Here is a 27,165-nt window from a genome sequence, read left to right as displayed (position 1 = left end):
AGGAGAAAGGTCAGCAGAGCAATAGTGATAGGGGATTCTATAGTTAGGGGAGCAGACAGGCGTTTCTGCGGCCGCAGATGTGAATCCAGTATGGTATGTTGCCTCCCTGGTGCCAGGGTTAAGGATATCACTGAGCGACTGCAGAACATTCTGGAGGGGGAGGGTGAACAGCCAGAGGTTGTGGTCGATATCGGTACCAACGACATAGGTAGAAAGAGGGATGAGGTCCTGCAGGAAGATTTTACAGAGTTAGGAAAGAGATTAAGAAGCAGGATCTCAAAAAGGTAGCAATCTCCGAATTACTCCCGGTGCCACATGCTAGTGAGTATAGAAATAGGAGGATACAGCAGATGAATGCATGGCTGGAGAGATGATGCAGGAGGGAGGGCTTTAGATTCCTGGGGCATTGGGACCAGTTCTGGGGGAGTTGGAACCTGTGCAAGCCGGACGGGTTGCACCTCAACAGGGCCGGGACCAATATCCTCGTGGGGAGCTTTGCTAGTGCTGTTGGGGAGGGTTTAAACTAGCTTGGCAGGGGGATGGGTACCTGAGGGTAGATTCAGATGGAACAGAATCAGAACTGAAGATAGAAGGCAGAAAATCAGTAAGTGACTTAGGAAGGCAGAGGAAACAAAAGTTAGAAAATAAACAGCAGGGATTTTGGCAGTGCTTAAAAGTATATACTTCAATGCAAGGAGTATAGTGAATAAGGCAGATGAGCTGAGGGCACAGATAGACACGTGGCAGTACGATATCTTAGCTATTACAGAAACATGGCTTAAAGAGGGGCAGGAATGGCAGCTCAACGTTCCTGGTTACAGGGTTTTCAGACGAGATAGAGAAGGGGATAAAAAAAGTGGGGGGTGGCAATTTTGGTAAAAGAAACAATTATAACTGTGAGGAGGGATGATATGTTAGAAGGGTCATCAAATGAGGCCATTTTGCTTGAGCTAAGGAACAAAAAAGGGGCAGTCACACTACTAGGAGTGTACTATAGACCCCCAAACAGTCAGAGGAAGATAGAAGAGCAAATACGTAGGCAAATTTCTGAGAAGTACAAAAACAGTAGGGCCGTAATAGTAGGGGATTTCAACTACCCTAATACTGACTGGGACACAAACGGTGTGAAGGGTATATAGAGGGCGCAAAATTCTTCAGTTGCATTCAGGAGAACTTTTTTAGCCAGTACGTAGCAAGCCCAATAAGAGAGGGGGCAGTTCTGGATTTAGTTTTAGAGAATGAGGTTGGGCAGGTGGAAGGAGTATCAGTGGGAGAGCATTTTGGTGGTAGTGATCATAATTCAGTTAGTTTTAGCATAGTTATGGAAAAGGACAAAGATAGAACAGGAGTTAAAGTTCTCAATTGGGGAAAGGCCAATTTTACTAAGCTAAGAAGTGATTTAGCAAAAGTGGACTGGAAACAGCTACTTGAAGGTAAATCAATGTCAGAGCAGTGGGAGGCATTCAAGGGGAAGATTCAAGGGGTTCAGAGTTCAGAGTAAACATGTTCCCACAAAGAAAAAGGGTGGGACTGCCAAATCTAGAGCCCCCTGGATGTCAAGGAGCATACAGGGTAAGATAGGGCAGAAAAGGAAAGCTTATGTCAGACACCGAGAACTAAATACTACAGAAAACCTAGAGGAATATAAAAAGTGCAGGGGTGAAATTAAAAACAAATTAGGAATGCAAAGACAGGGCATGAAAAAGTATTGGCAAGTAAAATCAAGGAAAACCCAAAGATATTTTATAAATACATTAAGAGCAAGAGGATAACTAAGGAAAGAGTAGGGCCTATTAGAGACCAAAAAGGTAACCTACGTGTGGAGGCAGAAGGTGTTCGTATGGTTCTTAATGAATACTTTGCATTTGTCTTCACAAAAGAGGGGGATGATGCAGACATTGTAGTTAAGGAGGAGGAGTGTGAAATATTGGATGGGATAAACTTAGTGACAGAGGAAGTATTAAGGGGATTAGCATCTTTGAAAATAGATAAATCACCAGGCCCGGATGAAATGTATCCCAGGCTGTTAAAAGAAGAAAGGGAGGAAATAGCGGAGGCTCTATCATTTTCCAATCCTCACTGGATACAGGCGTGGTGCCGGAGGATTGGAGAACTGCTAACATTGTACCATTGTTTAAAAAGGGAGCGAAGGATAGACCAAGTAATTACAGGCCAGTCAGTCTAACCTCAGTGGTGGACAAAATATTGGAATCAATTCTGAGGGACAGGATAAACCGTCACTTAGAAAGGCATGGAGTAATCAGGGACAGTCAACATGGATTTGTTAAGAGAAGGTTGTGTCTGACTAACTTGATTGAATTTTTTGAGGAGGTAACAAGGAGGGTCGATGAGGGTAGTGGATTTGATGTAGTCTACATGGATTTTAGCAAGGCTTTTGACAAAGTCCCACATGGCAGACTGGTCAAAAAAGTACAAGCCCATGGGATCCACGGGAGAATGGCAAGTTGGATCCAAAATTGGCTAAGTGGCAGGAAGCAAAGGATAATGGTCGACGGGTGTTTTTGTGACTGTTTCTGGAAGGGGTTCCGCAGGGCTCAGTACTAGGTCCCTTGCTTCTTGTGATATATATTAATGATTTGGACTTAAATGTAGGGGGCATGATTAAGAAATTTGCAGATACCTGGACTGGTCAGGTGGGCAGAAAAGTGGCAGATGGAATTCAATCCAGAGAAGTGTGAGGTAATGCATTTGGGGCGGGCAAACAAGGCAAGGCAGTACACAATAAATGGGAGGATATTGAAAGGTGTAGTGGAAGAGAGGGACCTTGGAGTACATGTCCACAGATCCCTGAAGGTAGCAGGACAGGTAGATAAGGTGGTGAAGAAGGCATATGGAACACTTTCCTTTATTAGCCGAGGCATAGAATATAAGAGCAGGGAGGTTATGCTGGAACTGTATAAAACACTGGTTTGGCCACAGCTAGAGTACTGCGTACAGTTCTGGTCACCACATTACAGGAAGGACATAATTGCACTAGAGAGGTTACAGAGGAGATTTACGAGAATGTTGCCAGGACTGGAGAATTTTAGCTATGAGGGAAGATTGGATCGGCTGGTGTTGTTACCTTTGGAACAGAGGAGGCTGAGGGGAGATTTAATTGAGGTGTGTAAAATTATGAGGGGCCTAGATAGAGTGGATAGGAAAGACCTATTTCCCTTAGTAGAGAGGTCAATAACCAGGGGGCATAGATTTAAAGTGATTGATAGAAAGATTAGAGGGGAGCTGAGGAAAAATGTTTTCAACCGGAGGGTGGTGGGGGTCTGGAACTCACTGCCTGAGAGGGTGGTAGAGGCAGAAACCCTCAACTCATGTAAAAAGTACCTGGATGTGCACCTGAAGTGGCTACGGACCAAGTGCTGGAAAGTGGGATTAGGCTGGATGGCTCATTTTCGGCCGGTGCGGACACGATGGGCTGAATAGCCTCCTTCTGTGCCGTAAATTTTCTATGATTCTATAATCTTAAATACATTTCATTTTCCTTCTCTTCTATTTTTGTCTGGTATCCCAAAATTGCTTAAGACGTCTCATAAAATCTGCTTTTTCTTAAATTTGCTCTTGGGATGTGTGTGACTGGCAAGGCCACATTTAGTGCCAATCCTAATTGCCCTGAGAAGTTGGTGGTTAGACCTTCTCCTTGAACCACTGCAGTCCTTGTGCTGATGGTGCTTCCACGATGGCATTAGGTAGGCAATTCCAGGAATTTGACCCAGCAACAATGAAGGAACTGTGACATATGTCGAAGGCAGGATGGTGTGGAGGGGAACTTGGAGATGATGGTATTCCCATGGAGTAGCTGCTCTTGTCTTTCTAGAAGGTAGAAATCATGGGGGACTGGGAGGTGCTATCAAAATAAGCTTGGTGAGTTGCAACAGTGCATTCTCTAGATAGTACATTCTGCAACCACAGTGCACCATGGAGAGGGTGGACACCGAGTGTTACAGGTGCTGATCAAGTGCACTGCTCTGTCCTAAATGCTGCTGAGCATTGTTGCAACTGGATCCATCCAGGCAAGTGGCGGTGCCACTGAGGTCAGTGGGAGGTGGTTCTGCCTTTTCTTGTTGGAAATGGTAACTTATGTGACACATATTTTACGTGCCACTTGTCACCCCAAGCCTGGATGTTGTCCAGGTCCTGCTGTAGGCTGACATGGGCTGCTTCATTATCAGAGCAGTTATGAATGGAGCTCCAATCATTAGCAAACAGCCCGACTCCTGACATGTCACAGGGAAGGTCATTGATAAAGCAGCTGAAAGTAGTTGGCCTGAGGACGCTGCTCTGAGGAAGTCTTGCAATAATGCTGTGAGGCAGCAATGATTGACCTTCGATAACCACAGTCTTTCTATGCATCAGGGATGACTTCACCCACTGGAAGGTTTTACCTTGATGTCACTATTGATGACTCCTTCCATCACTTTTCTGATAATTGGAACTCGGCTCCATGGCACTACAATTAACCAGATTAGATTTGTTGTGTTTTTTTGTGGATAGGACATACCTGGGCAATTTTCCACATTGTCAGGTAGATGTTAGTATCACAGGGGCACTGGAACAGCTGAGTTAGGAGTGACTGGTTCTGGTGCAGATCTTCAGCACTACAGCTAAAATGTTGTCAGGGCCTTTGCTAATGTCACAATTACATTCGGCCCAACAGGTCTCTGCCGGCATTTGTGCTCCACACGCGCCTCCTCCCTCCCTACTTCATCTGACCCTATCAGCATACCCTTCTATTCCTTTCTCCCTCATGTGCTGATCTAGCTTCCCCTTAAATGCATCTATACTATTTGCCTCAACTACCCCTTGTGGTAGTGAGTTCCACATTCTAACCACTCTCTGGGTAAAGAAGTTTCTCCTGAATTCCCTATTGAATTTATTAGCAACTATCTTATATTTATGACCTCTAGTTTTGGATCCCCCCCCCCCACAAGTGGAAACATTTTCTCTACATCTACTCTATCATTATCTTAAAGACCTCCATCAGGTCACCCCCTCAGCTTTCTCTTTTCTAGAGAAAGGAGTCCCAGCCTCTCCCAGAGGCATCCTGGGAAAACTAAAAGGGTTAATCCTTGCTTGGGACATCTGAGACACAAAGGATGTACGCATCCTAGTATCACCAGGTATTTCCAATTAACATTGGTGCTAGCTTCACATAAGGCTAACAATCTCGGAAGAATCTTAAATAACTCCAATGTCACAAAAAAATTTATTGTATCTTGATTTAAGCACCGAGCAGAGGAAAGGAGTGCAACACCTAGCTGGAGTGCTATCCTTCATCAAACTAATTAAAATCTAGCAATTAGTTTCTGGCATATGTTTTTCCAGTTGCATGACACCATGGAAAAGGATCCACGTGACTGAATTGATCATCTTGGTTGGTCACTTATAGTCATGTCCAATAAGCAGGATTTCCCCTGTGATACACATAAAGTACTTAAGGTCACATTTCCCCAACCAAAACAAGAAGGTTTTCAGATGGACTAGAGGTTATTGGAAGTAATAAAAGACTTTTGGAAACAAGCTTCCAAAAGATGAGGAAGTGCTAAGAATAGAAGTTGGAAGATTAAGAAAGGTTGTATTCAATCAAAATGGAAGTAAACTTGCAAAGTGAATCCCAACTGTTAGTTAATAGCCTGAGAAATTGCTTGAGTTTCTGAGCGCAGAGTAAAGTACCAGGATAACATCATGGAGAAATAATATAAGGTTCCAAAAAGTGAAACCAAATGTCCTGGAGGAAGGCAGAACTGTCCAATGCCATAGCAACCAGTCTACAATAAAGAATGAGACTGTGTACCTTGTGCTCATGTTCACAATTGGACAGCCCTGACATTGGAAACTTACCAGACTGTAAACCTAACCTTGTTAAACTGTACTGTAATCTTGGAAATTGAATGTAACTGTTATTCGGTTATGAAAAACCCTGCTAATGCTGAGATATTGTGATACACTTAAATTACTATTATGTAAATGATGATTTAGACTGTTGATGTTTAGAACATTTCCAATTACTTTATACAATCCTCAATGTTTAATCTTATGATGCTACTAAAGAAAGAACTTGCCTTAAAGCATTTAAGTATAAATTTAACATCTCATCCAAAAAATGGCACCTCCAATAGTACTCCCTCTGTACTGTAAGCCTGGATTATGTGCTCAAGTCTCTGGAGTGGGACTTGAACCCACAACTTTCTAACTCAGAGGTGAGGGTGCTACCACTGAGTCACATTACAAACAACAATAGATGTTGTTAAATAAAGTAGTGTTAGTTAATGTATTTCTGTGTCCAACTTCATCCCAATGACTCTGGCAAGTAGGAGTTAATTACAGTGTTGTACTGCGGTTCCATTGTGATTAAATTATTGAATAATTTACAACGACTTGCATTTATATAGTGCCTTGAATGTAGAAAAACGTCCCAAGGCCCTGGACAGAAGTATAATCAGATAAAAATGGATACCCAGCTAAAGAATAAGATATTAGGAAGGGTGGCCAAATGTTTGGTCAAAGAGGTAGGTTTTAAAAACAATCTTAAGGGAGGAGAAGAAGGTAGAGAGACAGAGGGATTTAGTGAGGGAATTCCAGAATGTGGAGCCGAGACAGTTACAGCACGGTCACCAATAGTGGGGCGAAGGGAGGAGGATTCACAAGAAGCCAGAGGAATGGAGAGTTTGGCTGGGGGGGTGGGGTTGGTGGAGGTTACAGAGATAGGGAGGGGCACGGCCAAGAAGAGATTTCAACACAAGGAAGAGAATTTTAAATTGGAAGCATTGGGGGACCGTGAGCCAATGTAAGTCAGCAAGCACAGGGATGATCGGTGAACGGGACATGACGTGGGATGGGATACAGGCTGCAGAGTTTTGGATGAGCTGAAGTTTACAGAGGGTGGAGGATGGAAGGCTGGCCAAAAGAGTATTGGAATAGCGAGGTGACAAAGGCATGGATGAGGGTTTTAGCGTCAGATGAGCTGAGGCAGGGTGGAGGCAAGCAATGTTACAGAGGTGGAAGAAGGTGGTCTTTGTAATGGAGAGTATATAGGTTCAGAAGTAAATCTTGGGACACCAAGATTGCAAACAACCTGGTTCAGCCTGAGACAGTGACCAGGGAGGGGGATACAATTAGGTACAGTGCTTGTGGCGGGGGCCAAAGACAATGGCTTTAGTTTTCCCAGTGTTTAACTGAAGGAAATTACAGATCATCCATGACTATCAGATTAGCAATCTGACAATAAAGAGGCAGTAGAGGGGTCGAGAGAGGTGGTGCAGGGCTGGGTGTTGTCAGCATACATGTGGAAACTGACCTCATGACTGCAGATGATGTCGCCAAAGGTCAGCATGTAGATGAAGAAGAGGAAAGGGTCAAGAATAGTTCCTTGAGGGACTCGAGGGCAGGAAGAGAAGCTATTCCTGGAGATGCTTTGGCTACGATCAGATAAGTAAGTGTGGAACCAAGCTGAGGGTAGTCCCACTGAGCTGGAGAACAGAGGAAAGGCGTTGGAAGAGGATGGTGTGGTCAACCATGTCAAAGACTGCAGAGAGAGCGAGGAGGTATAATGCACCACGGTCACTGTCACAGAGTATGTCATTTCAGTGACGGAATGTTGGCAGAGGCAGAAGCCGGATATGAAAGATTCAAATTCAGATTGAAATATGTGGGATAGTCCAAAACTGCGATAATTTAGGCCTCTTATAAACCTTTGACATGAATGGTAGATCCCAATGCAACCTTCCAATGTGTATGTGTTAGGAAAAAAGGGAGAAAAGATTTGTCTGAAACTCTTAATTAATATAGATTACTTATTGGGATTTCAGATACAATGGGCAGGATTTTAAAACGAAAGTGCGGGTGCATTGGGAGCAAAGAAAATCGGGATTTTTTGGAGAGGGCAGTAGGGCCCTATCACAAAAGGCAGTCAGGAATGGGCAAGACATGGCAGTAGTGGTGAGAATGATAACATTTAATGTGACTATCAAAAACCAAATAGAAATGAAAAACATGACAGTCTGTCAAACACCTTTGTGCATAAACTTTGTGATCACAAATCCTTCGCCGTCCTCTTCCTACCGCTTCTACGTGGTGCATCCCCTGTGGCTGCAGCAGAGGTAATGGCAGGTTGTTCATGTTCATGCCCTGACTGCTTAGATGCTTTCGGTCTATGCTCTCTGGGTTTTGGAGCCCATGAGGGCCCCGCCAAAGACTGCTCCACCTGCACCTGTGCAAGGGCAGACTCGGCCACCTGGAGAGGAGGAAGCACTGCGGGTGCTGGTTGAGAGGGGGCAACGGGTGGGACGTGGGAGCGCTTTGAGTGGCATCCCCACTTCCATGTCCCCTTTCGCCATCATCCCTCTCCTGGGCCAGGCCCACATCACTCCTACCACCCTGGACAACAGTTTGGAGGACATGTGTGATGCCTTGGAAGCCCAGTTGTAAAGTTTCTGTCTGCCTGTTTAAGGCGGCAGAATGTTTTTCACCCTGAGTCCGAAAGGCCTTTGTCAGGGCCTGAGTGGACTCATTTGTGAGCCGTGCTTGAAGCTCAATGGAGACTCGCCTTCTCTCCATCACAGACATTTCTGCACTTACCTGCGACACTATCTTAGAGATTCCCTCATGTACCTGTGCCACCATTCCCCTCATGCAGGAGTTGGACTCCTCCATCCTCTGCGCGATTGTGGAGAGTGCGCGTGGCACCTGTTCCAGCACCTCGCAAATGTGCTGCTGCCCCTCGATCATTCTCCTTTTAAAGGATGGCCCCCGGGATTCAGCATCTGCGTCCAGCTGAGCAGAGCCTGGAGAGGAGTGCTCCCACCAACGCAGACTCTCCACAGCTGCCCCTGCCACCAGTGTCTGCTCGTGCTCACTTGTGTGTGGTGACTCACCAGGTGCCAACCCAACTAACTGAGGACTAGGACCCACCGAGGTGAGAGTATCTGTGCTGATGGATGGCTCGCTAAGATGTGACAGTGCACCCTCAGAGGCCTGGAGCTCCTCTGAGGAATTTTTTTTTTAATTCGTTCATGGGATGTGGGCATCGCTGGCGAGGCCAGCATTTATTGCCCATCCCTAATTGCCCTTGAGAAGGTGGTGGTGAGCCGCCTTCTTGAACCGCTGCCGTCCGTGTGGTGAAGGTTCTCCGTCCGGTTTTGTTCTCATTATGACTTTTTTTGAGCGAGATTTTACAACTGAGTGGCTTGCTAGGCCATTTCAGAGGGCAATTAAGAATCAACCACATTGCTGTGGGTCTGGAGTCACATATAGGCCAGACCAGGTAAGGACGGCAGGTTTCCTTCCCTAAAGAACATTCGTGAACCAGATGGGTTTTTATGACAATCCGATAGTTTCATGGCACCATTACTGATACTAGTATTTTAATTCCAGACTTTATTTAATTAATTGAATTTAAATTCCCTCTCCCGTCACTGCAGTCGTTGAAGGGCCTGTAAGAGAACAGAAGGCAATATTAAGCATCATCACAGATATGTCATGTTGCGACGAGCATACTGAGGTGTTCAACATGCCAATCATTGTTAACATAAATTCATGTTGTGTGTGATGAATGTTAAAGTTGTATCACCAGATGTTGGTGGGGTGCCAGTCTCAGCATCCCCAACAGACAGGCACTCGAGGGTGCAGCTAATCGCCAGGGCCTCCTCCTCCACCTCTGTGAGGACCATTATTTGTTGCAGCCCCCCTCCAGTCCTCGCCCTCTTGCGTGCATTTTGCGCTCTCTTCTCCTACAAGGAGAGAAAGTACAGAGTGAGAGATGGTGAAGTGGTCAGCTGATAAATGCATTGCTTTGGGTGAGGCTGACCATGAAAGAGATGCATCAGAGGGTGAGTATCAGACAGAGACATCACATTGGATCAGGACTGGGGTGAGTGGTAGTGGTGGGGTCACAAATGGGGAGGTGAGGAAGTGCTCAGGAAGTGAAGGTAAGTTGAAGATGAGCCTTAAGTGGGTGTGAGGAGTGATGTGATGGAGTAGTCTTGGCAGTGCAGAATGGGTTGGGGGGAGGGTGGGGATAGAGGGATGTGCGGATGTGCGACACGGAATGCAGGAGAATGAGTAAGTGTACTCACTTTTGCTGACCTAGTTAGGTCATTGAAACGCTTCCTGTACTGGACCCAAGTGCGGGATATGTTGCTCCTGTTCATGACCTCCTCTGCCACCTCGAGCCTCGAGCCAGGCCTCCTCCTCACCCCGGCCAGCACCACCGCAAGTGAGGTGTCGCTGAATCTTGGAGCTGCCTTGCCCCTGTGCTGTTCCATTGTGTCTCCTTGCTTCAGCAAAATCCATTGGAGCAATGGCCCTTCAAATCTGGACGCTCCAGCTGACAGCAGGTCATGCATGTGCACAGTGTGCCCGCTGCGCAGCTTTCGGACGCCAAACCCAGAAACAAGGTTAATGGCTACCAATTAAGTTGCGATCAGGTGGGGAACGGTAAGGTTTTATTATTCAGGTTACCTGCATGCCCGTTCACCACCCCCCCACCCCCGCCGCCGCCCTTTTAAAATCGTCCCCAATATTTCTTACATACTGGGTCGAATTTAGCAATTCACCTATCTTAGACTAGGAACAGAGGAATGTACAGGACCAGAAAAGTTTATATCAGTTAATCTGACCAGTCCTGAGTTTATTACCAGGCCGCACAGGCTCAAAGTGCGTGGATTCCTGTGGAGTCCACTGGTCTCAGTAATTGTTTGGAATTAACAGTACAGTTGGCCTGGTACAGAACAAGTAGGTATGTTTCTGGACAGACAACACCATGGTTGTCTGGTATGTAAACAGGCTTGATTTGGATGTGATCCAACTTACTCAGTGGCGCCTGAACCATGACAACACTTTTGATACATCAGGGTAGACAACACAACAGTAGACACTCTCAACAGTCTGATGTAGATAAGGAAGAGGAGGGAGGCAAGGATAGATCTCATGAGTGAAAGATCCACATCGAAGTAGTCCAGGGCATTTACAGGACATAGGGTCACCCAAAGATCATAGGAACGGGAGTAGGTAGTTCAGCCTCTCAAGCCTGTTCCATCATTCAATGAGATCATGGCTCATCTGTACTTCAACCAACTCCATTTTCCCACCTTTGCTCCATATCTCTCGATACCCTTGCCTAACAAGAAACAATCGCAGACTCGGAAATTTCAATTGACCCAGCATCCACAGCCTTTTGGGGAGAGTGTTCCAGATTTCCACTACTCTTCGTGTGAAGAAGTGCTTCCTGATTTCACTCCTGAACGGCCTAGCTCTAATTTTAAGATTATGCCCTCTTGTTCTGGATTCCCCCATCAGAGGAAATAGGCTAGATACGAAGAAACTATCGAACCTCTTTCCTTATCAGAGAATCAACAACTGATGCTTTTCTGCTACAGACCAATGACAACTAGGTCTGAATGCTGGATGGCTTCTCTTTCTCATGGACTCACAGGCTTTGTTACATATTTCCACTATTACCCCAATTCCCAGGATTGTCCAAAAAATTAAAGCAGAGGGAGCAACGGCGATTTTGGTGACTCCCCCACAAACATCGTGACATCAGCCACACAAACCCATGTGGAACCTCCACTCCCTCATCCTATATAAACCCACACTTGTGTTGGAGTGGCAATTAGTTTAACATTTAATGGTATGCCTTTTCTAAAAATCACCCATAAGGAGACACTGGGTTGCCCCAGTGTCAACAACCAAAATAATCTAACAAAAGTGCCCCTTTTTTAGAGGGGCACAACTAATAAACTAATGCTTTATCGCTAATGTTGTCCCTGGACTCCTCGGTTCCTCAATATCTTAGCGGGTAAATGCACTGCCTGCTGTATTGAGCCATGCAGACCAGAAGGTCCCAGGTTCAAGCCCCAGTCAGTAGGAGAAGTATAATTGGCCTCATCACCTTTGGGTTAGCAAAGATGAAAATCAGCCAGAGCTTCCTGCTATGGTGGAATACACTATAAGCCACTCAATATCTGGACTCACACATCAAGTTCCACCAGAAGGCTGCCAGCTGCTGTGGAACTGTACCTCAGCAACAATCAATTTTCCCAGGAGAGAGGAGGAAAACATTGCAGAAGGGCAAGTTTTTTTTAAAATCTCCATAACATGCTGCAGTTATGGCAACATCTCTTCTTGGGCCAAAATAGAATCTTTTATCATTTTTTAAAAAGTTTTAGACAGCAACTTGTAATTGATAGCCCAGTGTTACTATTTTGAGATGAGCATTTATGGATTGGAGCACTGAAGAACAAAAAGGAGGGGGAGGCAAACATGTAAATTATTAGTATGCTAAGTGTCCAGCATTTGGGTGGAAGCTGCTTTGTGCAAAAGTAAAAAAAGGTGAAGATAATCCAAGAGCAGGAAGTTTCATTGGAGGGGCAGGAAATAATTGAATTTTGCAGACAGAATTTCTGAGTTGGGATCAGTTTGCTTCTTTGGCAATACTCTTAGTTTGGACACTGACTACTGTAATGTTTGTGGATCATCATAAGATACCATGGCTCAAACAATGTTCTTGAACATGTGTTCATAATACTACACTAATTTATAATTATCCACATTGCAAGTTTACAGAATACTAGCAGACTTTCCGGTGACATTACTCATGGAGTTGCAGAAAGGATGTCAAGGCCTTGGAGAGGGTGCAGAGGAGATTTACTAGAATGGTACCAGGGATGAGGGACCTCAGTTACGTGGCGAGACTAGAGAAGCTAGGGTTGTTCTCCTTAGAGCAGAGAAGGTTAAGGGGAGATTTAATAGAGGTGTTCAAAATCATGAAGGGTTTTGATAGAGTAGATAGAGAGAAGTTGTTTCCACTGGTAGGTGGGTCGGTAACCAGAGGACACAGATTTATGGTAATGGGCAAAATAACCAGAGGGGAGATGAGGAGAATTTTTTTTTTACACAGTGAGTTGTTCTGATCTGAAATGCACTGCCTGAAAAGGGAATTGGATAAATAAATACTTGAAACGGAAAAATGCTGCAGGGCTATGGAGAAAGAGCAGGGGGGTGGCACTAATTGGATAGCTCTTTCAAAGAGCTATCCAATTAGGCACGATGGGCTGAATGGCCTCCTTCTGTGCTTTATGATTCTATTCTACAAACACCCAAATCATACAAAAGAAACTTATCAAATGAAACATTATCTCCAGTGTCCAGTACACATTCCAGTCCCTGCGGTGCCCACCGGTCGCAGAAGGCCTCAAGCGTACCGGCAGTCACCACGTGCTCATTCTCCAGGATCACCCAGGCGCGGAGAATGCCGCGGGAGAGGCAGGCAGTCAGAGCGATCACCCCCAAAGGCTGCGTCCAACCTGGACCTGTGGATGGCATTTAATGGTATGAGTCTAACCAAGTCCTGCCATATCCAGTCATGAATGGTGGTGGACAATTAAACAACTAACGGGAGGAGGAGGCTCTGCAAACATCCCCATCCTCAATGATGGCGGAGTCCAGCACGTGAGTGCAAAAGACAAGGCTGAAGCGTTTGCAACCATCTTCAGCTAGAAGTGTTGAGTGGATGATCCATCTCGGCCTCCTCCCGATATCCCCACCATCACAGAAGCCAGTCTTCAGCCAATTCGATTCACTCCACGTGATATCAAAAAACGGCTGAGTGCACTGGATACAGCAAAGGCTATGGGCCCCGACAACATCCCAGCTGTAGTGCTGAACACTTGTGCTCCCGAACTAGCTGCGCCTCCAGCCAAGCTGTTCCAGTACAGCTATAGCACTGGCATCTACCCGACCATGTGGAAAATTGCCCAAGTATGTCCTGTCCACAAAAAGCAGGACAAATCCAATCCGGCCAATTACCGCCCCATCAGTCAACTCCCGATCATCAGCCAAGTGATGGAAGGTATCGTCGACAGTGCTATCAAGCGGCACTTACTCACCAATAACCTGCTCACCGATGCTCAGTTTGGGTTCCGCCAGGACCACTCGGCTCCAGACCTCATTATAGCCTTGGTCCAAACATGGACAAAAGAGCTGAATTCCAGAGGTGAGGTGACAGTGACTGCCCTTGACATCAAGGCAGCATTTGGCCGAGTGTGGCACCAAGGAGCCCTAGTAAAATTGAAGTCAATGGGAATCAGGGGGAAAACTCTCCAGTGGCTGGAGTCATACCTGACACAAAGGAAAATAGTAATGGTTGTTGCAGGCCAATCATCTCAGCCCCAGGGCATTGCTGCAGGAGTTCCTCAGGGCAGTGTCCTAGGCCCAACCATCTTCAGGTGCTTCATCAATGACCTTCCCTCCATCATAAGGTCAGAAATGGGGATGCTCGCTGATGATTGCACAGTGTTCAGTTCTATTCGCAACCCCTCAAATAATGAAGCAGTCCGAGCCCGTATACAGCAAGACCTGGACAACATCCAGGCTTGGGCTCATAAGTGGCAAGTAACATTCGCGCCAGACAAGTGCCAGGCAATGACCATCTCCAACAAGAGAGAGTCTAACCACCTCCCCTTGACATTCAACAGCATTACCATCGCCGAATCCCCCACCATCAACATCCTGGGGGTCACCATTGACCAGAAACTTAACTGGACCAGCCACATAAATATTGTGGCTGCAAGAGCAGGCCAGAGGCTGGGTATTCTGCGACGAGTGACTCACCTCCTGACTCCCCAAAGCCTTTCCACCATCTACAAGGCACAAGTCAGGAGTGTGATGGAATACTCTCCACTTGCTTGGATGAGTGCAGCTCCAACAACACTCAAGAAGCTCGACACCATCCAAGACAAAGCAGCCCACTTGATTGCCACCCCATCCACCACCCTAAACATTCACTCCCTTCACCACCGGCGCACCGTGGCTGCAGTGTGCACCATCCACAGGATGCACTGCAGCAACTCGCCAAGGCTTCTTCGACAGCACCTCCCAAACCCGCGACCTCTACCACCTAGAAGGACAAGAGCAGCAGGCACATGGGAACACCACCTGCACGTTCCCCTCCAAGTCACACACCATCCCGACTTGGAAATATATCGCCGTTCCTTCATCGTCGCTGGGTCAAAATCCTGGAACTCTCTTCCTAACAGCACTGTGGGAGAACCGTCACCACACGGACTGCAGCGGTTCAAGAAGGCGGCTCACCACCACCTTCTCAAGGGCAATTAGGGATGGGCAATAAATGCCGGCCTCGCCAGCGACGCCCACATCCCATGAACGAATAAAAAAAAAAGTTCATAGAACTTTACTGTTGGATAGTTTTTAGGTTATTGTTCGTGGTTCCATTTCAGTTTGCAGAATTTTGTAGTTTTATCCATTTTATTCAAATTTTACTGTTGCAGTTATTCACTGCTCGCTTTGGCTGACATCGGTCAGCACTTTTGCTTTGGTTGATGCCTGCTTTGGTCAACATATATATCAAACAATATCAATCAACTGGAGTGTTCGTCTGAAACCTATATTACCTGAGACCCTTTATTAAAAACAATTCAGAGATACTACATTGCTCAGTACCTACTGGCACACTCCACAATATCCACAACTAGCCAAAAAGATTTTAAGCACTGTGTAAAGTGCAGCACCACGATTGATGGTCTGGTCATTGCTTACATTGCCTGCCATTTAAACTGTCCTGTTTTACGCACAAGGACAGATTTATTAAGCATCCTACAGGAAAAGATGGTCTAAAAACAGGTAAAACTCTAAGAACACTACAGGCCCCAAACCACCATATAGAGGTTTCCCTACATTGTCTGAACCATCTGGTGCCATATGATACTTAAGCCACATCTTGCCTAGTGCCAGCCAAGCCAAAGATAGCAGATCCACTGCAGCTCTGTGCCATGTGCCAAGCCCTACTACACTCACTGATGCAGTGTCAACCAGCCTTAGCCCCCAAGGAATGGCCCACACTCAAGTCAGCACATCTCAGAGATAGTCCTCACTGCCAGCTGAAACAGTATATGACACTCCAGTAAGAGAGTATTATACCATCCCTTTGCCATCCTCCTTATGAATCTAAGCTGCCGCATGCTGACACCATTTTAATGCCTGAAAAAAATCTACAACAGTACAAAACCACTTTGCCCAGAGTCCAGGATGGACCAGATTCAAAACAGACACACTAAATGGATGGTTGAGTACATCCTTCCTTGCTACCACCTTTTTGGCAGGAAACCCAGTGGTCCCATAAAATGTCATTCCATCTGCTTCATGGCTGCTGCTTCAACATCCTTCCATCAAGTTTAACTAATGACGTCTGTAAAATCACTGTGTTTCCACTTAGCAGCTATGAGCAATATCACTTTTGGTAGGTCTGTCCTGGAGGCTGGGGACTCTGCCTCTCTGCAAAGACCGCCGTCCTTCTAGTCCGAAGTACTACTGGGCTAGTCTCTGGGAGTGTACGGAGAATGCTAAATGAAGACAGATTAATTATCTGTAGGGTGTGTTCATTATTCAACTGATTTGCATCCTCCACATACAGTACTCCCGCCCAGCCATTCCCTCAGATACAAAAATTTAACTTGTTACTATTGTTAGTTTCTTACCTTATAGGTCAAAACAAACAACTGCTCCAAAATGTACACAGATTTTTATAGTGCACAGAAGCAGGGACTATCACAAGGGTCAACGCTGACCAACATCCATGCAAGTCAATGCTGAAAATCTGTACTAGAGGGTTTCTGGCCCACATGGTTTCTTAGAACTTTATACAACCTTGGATTAACTCCAAACAGAATGTGGAGAATTCACAGCGCTTAAAGAATGAAGACAGCCCCACAGTGTAGATAATTTTTTCCCATTTTTTCTGATCTTACTCTGGATTCTTGTATGTCAATCACTCTCATGTCAGCAGTTAATTTGACTCCTTCTTCTGTATGCCCTCATTCTTTATCAGCATCAACATTGAAATCATTGCTTGATCAGATTTATTTTTCTGTTAAAATACTGGGCAGGCATGGTAAGGTGCCTTACTCGTTTAAAACCCACATTTTTGTCACTATCAGACCACACAGATATCTTTAACCTTGTGTACACCCACGTAAAAGATTTTTTTAAAACTGCTACATCATATTACTTCACTAATACCCATGGTAGGATGTTGTCATGAATAGTAAACAACTCATGAGCTACAAGGCAACATTACAGAAATGATTATATACACAACATTTTGGTTTCACAATCAAAAGTCTAATAATCAATCTGTGAAATAAATCTAAATAGAATACCATAGAGCACCGATTCTTGGCCTCCAGCCCGTTAATAACTTTTCTGAAACCTGATTTTTTTATTGAGCATGAAGGCGTTTGTGAGCAATGTGGACACATATGAATCAAAGATATCTTCACAATATAGAAAGGCTGCAAATCATTCCCCCTCCCCCCCCAAAGTAAAATTGCTATGACCATCATACGATTTAAACGCTCCCGCAACCGACCCTGGATGTGTAACAGGTTATTAGATTGAAAACTTCTCCCATAGAGAAAATATTGAAAGGTTTAAAAATAAAACTTAATGGAAGGAAAGACGAAAAACCTGCATTTCCTTTCTGTCCAGGCCACCAATGAATGATGGCTATTATGAGATGAGCAAGTTGGTCCAGGGTTCACAAACTGAAATTAATCTTAATAAGTCATTTCCAGTTGCTATCATGCTGGCAAAAATACACACTGCTGAAATGATCCACACCAGGTCACCACTTGCTGGGAAAAAAGATCATGTATGGGACAATGTTCCTTAAGACATTTTGTAATGTAGTGACATCAGAGATGCCTCTAAGTGATCCTTCCCCATCCCTTTTCTGTCAATTTGTTTTTTCTCAGCTCGGGGATTTAAATGACTCGCAGCCTTGAATGCTGTCAAACAGGGTTTCACCAGCTCCGCTTACAACAGTATCAACCTGTCATTGATCGATACTGACCAACAGGTAATACCTGGCATTGCTCCTAGCTATACAGCAGCCGCTAAAATAGCACAAGCATTCCAAAAGCTGACATGATAAAAGCAGGACGCAGGATTCTTTATTCATCCTCTCCAAAGAGATATCGGCATCAAAGGGGCAGCAATGCTGATGCTTTTGAAAATCTTGCAGCACAAATGAGAATATCCTGACATCAGATCCATTAAGCTGCTTTATAACACCAAAGAGCTTCTCAGTTGGAGGCCCTTGCCAAGACCTTCATTGACCCCTTCAGAAAGCATTTTTTTACCTTTGGTTGAAGATCTGTTACAGACCACCCTGGCCATACAGCAAGGAGCCATCATCACCCTGGATACCAGAACACACTCAGTTACACATCTCGGGGTTTGCCTTAGATCTATAGCTCCAGCTCTAGAATGTTTCTCCTCTAATACCTAGACGGGATTTGAGTATGCTTCCATCCAAATGAATGCAGCCTTCCTTTGAACTCATTGAGACATGTGGTTTGAAGTTTGTGCGGAAGATTGCAATCCTTATGGCCCTGGTTTCCACATGGCAGATTATTGAGATTCAAACACTAGTTATCGAGTATCCTTATCAAGTTTAGCATTTTCAGGTGGTTTCTCATTTTTAAACTAGGAAATCAGTATCCCAAATTATTGTCCTCCCCACCAGTTAGAGTCTAAACAGACCGCCCAACTGTGTTCCTGCCCAAGTTAAATAAATCATGCAGAATTCTACAGTAGATATAACCGATTATTTGTCTCCTATAGTTCTAATACATCAGATAAAATAATCATAAAGTTACAGCTTGCCTAATGCCATTTTACATTGTTGCTACCTTGCTGCCAAGAATCCCCAAAGAACCAAGGAAATCCATTCTATCTGATCTACCATATCTACTCCCTGGATAGTGCTGAAGCAGGTTACCATTAATGGTATCTATAGAGCTACTACCTAGAGTAACCTACATAAGTACTACTGCCTGCATTGAGCCAGGAATTTCTCTGCCCTTGGACAAGTAGTCTTATCAGCTGGAGTTACCTTGTCTTCACTTGCCCACTTCCTAGTCCTGCATTACTTTGACAGACTCTACTGTAAAGGATGTAATCTACTGAAGACAGATTGCCTGCTTTCGATACAGTCTTCATCTTTCTAGAAAGCATCTTTCACATACCTAACTCCCACCCAAACTTCCCTGCTGGTCTTACTGGGAAATTCCTTCCTCCTTAACAGTGTTAGTGAGTTAAAACAAACTGGCAGCAAAGGGCAGGTTGACCCTTTTTATGGTGTGGGCTAAGGATTATGCAAGCACACTTGCAATGTCACCATGTCACAGAACAGCTGATGGAAATTACCCCATACATGATCCTTTTAATAATTAGTATTAACCCAGCACAGATCATCACAACAGCTTCCTCCATACAGTGGATTTCTCTTTATACAGTCTGCTCATAACTCAAAGTTGCTTAATTCAAATGATCTGATAATTCAATTTTTAGCACTAAATCCCTACTTTGTGTTATCTTGCACCCTGTAATTCAAATTACGTGTAATTAAATTTTTTATGCAAAAAAACAACTTCAGATGATCAGGAGACTGTCAATTTAAGTCACAGTTCCTCCGTCCGAAAGGAGAATTCTTTTTGAAACTATCTCGGGCTTGACCGTTAGAACCTTCGAGCATGCGCAGCAGGCCACCTTTATCGGCCCTCACAAGACATTTTTTTTGTATGAAAAAAAGGAGAGCTTGTGCGCGTGCCGTGCCCGCCAAACGGCGGCGCGCGCTTCCGCTCCATAGGAACACGTCAAGCGGCCGATTTGCCTGATAAGAATCGGCGCCTTCTCTCTGGTGCCATAAATTTATAAATTATGCTAATGGCGGTGAAAATCCAAATGAGGCGACACAACCTCCGTCCTCCCTCCCCCCCCCCACTACTTCTCACGTATTTATCTATGATATATATATATTAAAAAACCCGCTCACTCCCACAACTCCACCCAGCATTACCTGTGCCTACTTACCGTTATTTATTAATGCTTCAGCTTCAGGAAAGTGCCTCGGAACTGTCTCCTCTTTTGACCGGCTTGTTTGCCAACAATTTTTTTTTTGTTTGAAGCAAGTTATAGAAAAAAAAGTCAAGAGTTTTAAAAAAAATTATGGCGAACGGCAAGTAGTCTACGGGTTAACGAAGGGATATTTGCATCGATAAAAAAACGGGCCTTGAGAAATATCTCCATTTCTTTTTTATTTCTTCACAGTTTTCACCAATTTTATGGAAACGTTTGGAGCTCCTAAACTCTTAAGGAAATTGTCTTGCCGAGCTTCCTTTGTAATTAAAAAGATCGGACCAGCTTCGATAAACATTTCTCGTTAGCACTACGTTATGAACATAATTTATGCAAGGCGAGTCTGCATACGACAAAAAATATGTTGATGTTGCCTTTCCTATCCGCGGTGCCAGATGGCGCGCTTTCCTTCTTAAAGAGACACCGCCTATTACCCACTTCAACTGGAAAAATTCAGCACACTCCAGTCAAGTACAGCCGTAGAGGTCGGGGTACCACCTGCTATCAAGTCCAAAACTGGATAGGTGGGCGGGGTAGGAGGTGGGCTAATAGCTTCAGTTCCCAGATTTGCTTTGCTGATAAAAAAATTCCAAACCTTAATAATGAGCCTATACATATCATGCCTTTTAAAAAAATAACAAATAGGGTTGCTATTATCAGGAAAACAAATTTTCAACTGCCCTCTTGTAAGGAGGCACAACTAATAGAATAATTTAAACATACAGTCTAATTTGAACAAAACCAAAAGGAAACTTGTAATCAATTGCAGAAAGAAAAATCTTACATTTATATAGCGCCTTTTACCACATCAGGACATCCCAAAGCTCTTTACAGCACTTTGGAAGGCCCAAAGTGGCTTCAATATCCCTAGAAGAGAAATATTATCCAAGATTTTCATTCTAATTGCTATCAAGTGACTTCTGCTTTATATGTGTGGACAGGATTGGTCATGATCATCCATAATCTAATCTAACATGCTGTTTAGGTTCACACATCAAGAATGACCACAAGGGTAAGGTACTGGAGAGCTACTAGCACCTGTGGAACCATAACGCAGAATGAGTTCGCATATCCAGGGAAAGATGGAGAGGGGAACATGACACCAAACGTTTATCTTTGTTCAAAAGCTCTTAAGGATCAACTATTTTGCGGTTGCTCAAAATTTAGTCTCTAATAAAGTCTTATTCTGTAGGTGATACATCTCTGAAATTTGTCTTTTTTCTGGATTTTTTCTTTGAACATCACTTCAGCTGATGTGTTATTCTTTTACCTGTATATAATTTCCATAACAATCATTATATTAATTAGTGCAGGTAGATTTGGGGGAAGACAGCAACAAACAAAACTAGTGCAGTTGAATCTGAGAAGGCAGCTTGAGAACTAATGAGTCAGACAAAATATGTAAATAGACGGACAATGGCAGTTGAAATTTAAGTGTAATGTAATACACATTAGAAGAAAAAAATCTGTGACAACAGTACTCCGTAAGTGGTGTTGAAATAACAAAGGATGAAGTTGGGAGATATGGAGACTTTCCCCTCTGATGCAACTCTCATTTCCAATCACTGCAGAGTAGAAGTTAGAGGACAAATGTAAGGAGTCTTACAACACCAGGTTATAGTCCAACAGCTTTATTTGAAATCACAAGCTTTCGGAGCTTTCCTCCTTCGTCAGGTCACCACTGGGTTGCTAGTCCAGTACCATAACCACTAGGCTACTGTACCCTAAGAAACAGCTAGAAGCTGTAATTGGGCAGCTGTAGGATCGTTCCAGATGGACAAGCTACAATGGTTCAACTGACTCTCCTCATCTGTAATGATCTTGCAAAAAAAAATGTTGATTATGCTAGTTAGCAAATTGATGTCTCTTATTCTATTTTAGAAGCAATGGCAAACTTAGATATATTTAAAGGGTGATGGGAGTGGTCAGGCTGCAAGATCTCTTTTCTGGGGAGAACGGAGTGGGGCATCTCTGCCCCACCTCAGAAAGTTTGGTTTCTGTAGGTCTGATCCAGAATCAAATATGATGTATTGTTATAGCCGGTCATGGAGCTAGTTCAGTAACCCAATATTAACTTTTGTATTGTAAAATCATTATTTTAAAACAAGTTCAACATTTCCTGTAAAATGCAATTGATACAGACTCTGACAGCAATTTAATTACTGCTATTTCCAGCATTCACATTTCAGAGAGAGTTTAAATGCCTAGTTCTAAAAGGAATGGACTCTGCCCTCCAATAGAGGAAATTTTGACCTATGTCCCATAAAACTGATCAGACAAGTTTTTAGGTTATTGAACTGGCATACTCATGAAGAGACAAGTGAATGGAGTGGTTGCAATACAAAATAAATTTTCATGTTACTGGAGGGTAGATTGTTAATACTTTGAAGTCTGATTTTCACATTTTGGCATCATATACACCAACAGTAACAATTCAAAAAATAATGTAGTATATCAAAATAGTTTGATCAGCCTACAATGTGGAAACTACTACCAGTGTCAAACCATTCTTGAACAGTTAAGGCAGGTCTGCCACTGGTGGTCTGAGCATGTGTGTGTGGGTAAATTGGGATTTTCTCTGTTGATGTTCAGCCATTTTCTATTACAGTTGCACACTGCATAAAATCTTTTGACGTTTACACCAGTTAGGTGGCTTGTTAACAGCTTGAGAATTGTCAAGGATTATTATTGCAGATGCATCATTATTAGTTAATATTTTTCATTACTGCCAAAGAAATTCTCAGGATTTGTACGTTTTAATGTGTTCCTTCAATTAGCAGTCCAGTCATTTGACAAAAAACATCATCTCATCCATTTTACGAAAATATAGGAACTTCACCCCCAATGACACCACACTGAAAACTTCCTATTACAATTTTGTATTTTTGTAATCTTCTGACTCAACAGTCTAGCATCAGTTTTCATAACCAGAGTTTATCCCATATAATCCAGAACCTGTACCTGAACCTGTACTCTGTTCTCATAGTGATCCATAACCAAGGGGACAGCAATTACTCCACTTATAGCAAGCTATTAACTGATTTAACATCATGGTGCACTACATTACCAAACTGACTTCGAAATGGCAGATATTATCACACAGGGCTTACAGACTAAAGTAACTAATACCCTCATTTGTAATCAGGTAATAACATGAACTACAATAATTGGCAAATACTAACAGTACAACATACAAGAAAATCCTTAATGGCTCAATTGGCCTTCATCAGAACAGCTTTTGATTAAGTTCAAGAGTCTTTGTTAATTCGAAGAGTTCTGCTTTTGAATAACAAACTTAGTTTGTTTCATCTTCTCACAAATCCTCTGTGCTAGCTTTTCCCCCAAGCAGGGAGTAAAACTCATACAGTACTACATCAGGTGATGGTATTACCCATTAATTCACCAGAGTAGTTATAAGTGAAATTAATTTAAAGTAGTTTGATCCCAATTCCTACTAGGTATTGGCTCACAGCACAAAACTCGTCATAATTTGGCACCAATATGTCAAGAGAGATGAAAAAGATGGTTGGTGAGGAAATCAAAATGTCATACTGTTAAAATAGGGGCTATCCTTCAAGGTTCAGGGCAGAACTACATCTGGCCCATGCTGTTTCTTCATTTGGAAATCCTTGGTGTAGACAGTGTGACCAACGTCGAAAAATGTTCCTTCAAACTGCTGAGCGTAGAGAAGATGTTTCCACTTGCAGGGGAGACCAGAACTAGGGACCATAAATATAAGATAGTCAGTAATAAATCCAATAGGGACTTCAGGAGAAACTCCTTTACCCAGAGAGTGGTTAGAATATGGAACTCATTACCACAGGGAGTAGTAGAGGCGACTAGCATATAGGAACATAGGAACAGGAGTAGGCCATTCAGCCCTTCGTGCCTGCTCCGCCATTTGATAAGATCATGGCTGATCTGTGATCTAGCTCCATATACCTGCCTTTGGCCCATATCCCTTAATACCTTTGGTTGCCAAAAAGCTATCTATCTCAGATTTAAATTTACTCCGAGCATAGATGTATTTAAGGGGAAGCTAGATAAACACATGAGGGAGAAAGGAATAGAAGGATATGCTGATAGGGTTAGATGAAGTAGGGAGGAAGCTCGTGTGCAACATGAACACTGTTATGGACCTGTTGGGCCGAATGGCCTATTTCTGTACTGTGCATTCTATGTAAAAAATGTTTACCAAAATTATTAAGCAAAATAAAAAATCACATTTTCCATTTGAACCCTCTCTACAATTGTGTTCATGTTGCAAAAAAAACCTGAGCCCAATCAACATCTGACTTGTGTTGAGTATAACTTTAAGGTATCCATGATATTCTGGTGAAATTTGGTTTGATCACTTACAGTTCCTTTGATTTGGTCAGTTTAAGTTTCTGTTGGAGGCATTGGGTCAGCCTGTTTCCAGGTTTTTTAAATTGAGAAACCTCGGTGAAGGGCCAAGGCCTATGCTGCAAGATACCACTAAGGTTAAAAAGAGCAGGACAGAAGACAAGGTAAATCAAAACTATCTTGAATGATGCCAAGCTTAGATTTTAAGAATCTGTAGATTGTAGGAATAGGGTAACATTGAAGTGGACAAGGAGTTCCATAATTTTGAGGTCCAAGGAAAGCATGAGTTAGAGTATGAGATAGGGCAATGGGTCTCGATTTCAACAGTTTTAAACAGTTTGAATGGGATGCATTCATTCAGTCATGGGTGGGCTGAGTATGAATTAGGCAGATGTCACAGGTTTATATGTCGATGGGAATTTTAAAAAAAGAACATTTTCCCTCATAAATTACAGCCAGTATTTGTGAAGTCCCGTTATTAATTTCATCATCACTTTCACTACAGGAAAAATGTAGAATTATTGGAGAGAGTCCAAAGAAGGACTGTGAGGCTAATTTCTCACTTAGAGGACTGAGTTATGAGAAAAGATTGCTTTTTGGAAAAGAGGAGAATGGGGAGGGGGGGGGGGGTGGCAAGCTTGTTAGAAGTCTTTAAGATTTTCACAGGTATGAAGAATTTGGATCCAGCAAAGTTCTTCTGTTGGGCCCAGGAATCAAGGACTAGGGGACACAGTTTAAAGTTAAGCGTGTCAAAAGAAAATAGGAAATTTAGGCAACTTTTTTTTAAAGAGGGTGACAGATTTGTGGAATAGATTCCAAGCAGGAGTGTCAAAATATACATCAGGTTTTTAAAAAAGGACTGGTTGAATTCCTATCAGGAAAGGGATACAGGGCTATTAGTTCCAGAACCACTGTAAGGAACCTGATAGGAGGTTTGGAAAGGTAAGCTAGATGGGCCAATGGTCTTCTCCTGCCCATAACATTACCATGTCATTATGCATGATGGCTGTTTATACACAAGCAATGTGCTTTGATATTACCATATGGAAAATGAACTGCACCCAGCATCAAATGGATCAATTATTTGTGTGGATGCACCTATGAGGTTGGGCTGAGGAGCATCTTTGGGATAGAAGGGAGATTTATTCTGTATCTAACTTTGACGTACCTAACCTGGAATGATTAATACTGAAACTGGAGTGTAGATTTTCTGATCTGTGTTGTTCTAATGCTGGTGGTAACTACCAGTGTTAATGTGGATTGGGAAATCCAGGCTTGGTTGTTCAAGATGGGAAAATGTTCCATCCTATAACACTAACATCCCTCACTTTAATAAACACAAAATTCACATCTTTTAACTGCCTTTGTTACCTAGACAAAGGGAATCATTCCAGAAAAAAAACATATTACAAGATCAATCTTATTTTTCAATTTTGTAATGTTTTTTGATACATCAAAAGTCTTATTGTTAAAAATGTATTAATGTCAATATTTGTCTTTCATTCTGAAAGCCCATGAGTAAAATGGTGCATGCTTTACTCATACAACATATGGTTATTCAGTTGCATCAGATTCAAATTGCTGTTAGAGATTTAGAAGGAAGGTGTTCCCTGGAGGTTCAGACCTAAGTACAGCCTGAATCTGGAGACAGCTGCACCTGTGGTTTAAACATCCACTGCCTCTTTGATGATGATGTTCTGACATTTTGTGGAGAAGCAACTTTGAAAGACTTCGGTACTTAAACCTCCAACATCTGGAGTTCCAAGCTTTAGTCTTCCAAAGGCTTCAGTCACTTATGCTACTTAAGTAAGGTAATTTGTTGTTATTTTCCCACCATTTTCTCCCCTTGTACATCTCTTACCACTATCCATTCTCTAGCCAGGTTTGTGGGACAGTCTGGGCTGTAAACTCCTACACACGATAAAAACCCTTGTTTACCATTTGTATTTTCCCCCAAAGTTAATCAAAATGATGTTGTTTTGTAATTTCATAGAATCATAGAATCATAGAATGGTTACAGCATGGAAGGAGGCCATTCAACCCATTGAGTCCGTGCCGGCTCTCTGCAAGAGCAATCCAGCTAGTCCCACTCCCCCGCCCTATCCCCATAGCCCTGCAAATTTTTCCCCTTCAAGTACTTATCCAATTCCCTTTTGAAAGCCACAATTGAATCTGCCTCCACCATCCTCTCAGGCAGTGCATTCTAGATCATACCACTTGCTGTGTAAAAAACTTTTTCCTCATGTCACCTTTGGTTCTTTTGCCAAACACTTTAAATCTATGTCCTCAATTAAGAGCGGTCATCCTGAAAGTCTCTAGGTTGTGTTCAGGGTTATTTTCACCTGAAGCAATAGTTAGATTAGGCTTTGCACCATTACTACTTAATATTATTAGGAATTGGACAAGAGATGGCACTCCACTGCACTGTGCCAAGGAGTGCTTGGACCCATGATTTCCAATGTGATGAGTTACAAATCTCAGTGTGCTAAAAAGGGAAGCTGGCAAGTGCAGTCCAGAGTACTCTCCACAAGAAAGGGAGGCACATAGCCGGGTTGGTAACCTAGAAAGTACCTTCCAGTTTAAGCAATGGCAGAGGTCCAGGACAGGTCCTGGAAATGCTTCATAGCACATGGAGGCCTAAAGATGGAAAAAAGTAAGATACAGAACCAAAGGAAGAGGTAATTAAAAACAACCTTGTATGTTAAACTACAGTGAAAGGTTTGTATTGCACGATATGGTAAGTCATGATGTGGAGATGCCGGTGATGGACTGGGGTTGACAATTGTAAACAATTTTACAACACCAAGTTATAGTCCAGCAATTATATTTTAAATTCACAAGCTTTCGGAGGCTTCCTCCTTCCTCAGGTAA

At 43.3% G+C, this 27,165-nt stretch overlaps 1 protein-coding gene across 2 annotated transcripts in view; it reads right to left on the bottom strand.

Moving 5' to 3' along the window:
- Positions 1-20,286, bottom strand: part of pou6f1 (POU class 6 homeobox 1) — a 182,637-nt gene extending 162,351 nt beyond the window's left edge. For both annotated transcript variants that reach the window (XM_067976741.1, XM_067976742.1), the window contains exon 1: positions 19,906-20,286. The gene's annotated coding sequence lies outside the window, so the exon portion shown is untranslated. The remainder of the gene's footprint in view (positions 1-19,905) is intronic.
- Positions 20,287-27,165: the final 6,879 nt, after the last annotated feature.

This window comes from Heptranchias perlo, chromosome X (assembly GCF_035084215.1).
Source record: "Heptranchias perlo isolate sHepPer1 chromosome X, sHepPer1.hap1, whole genome shotgun sequence".
Lineage (NCBI taxonomy): Eukaryota > Metazoa > Chordata > Chondrichthyes > Hexanchiformes > Hexanchidae > Heptranchias > Heptranchias perlo.
This window is presented reverse-complemented; position numbering and strand designations above follow the sequence as displayed.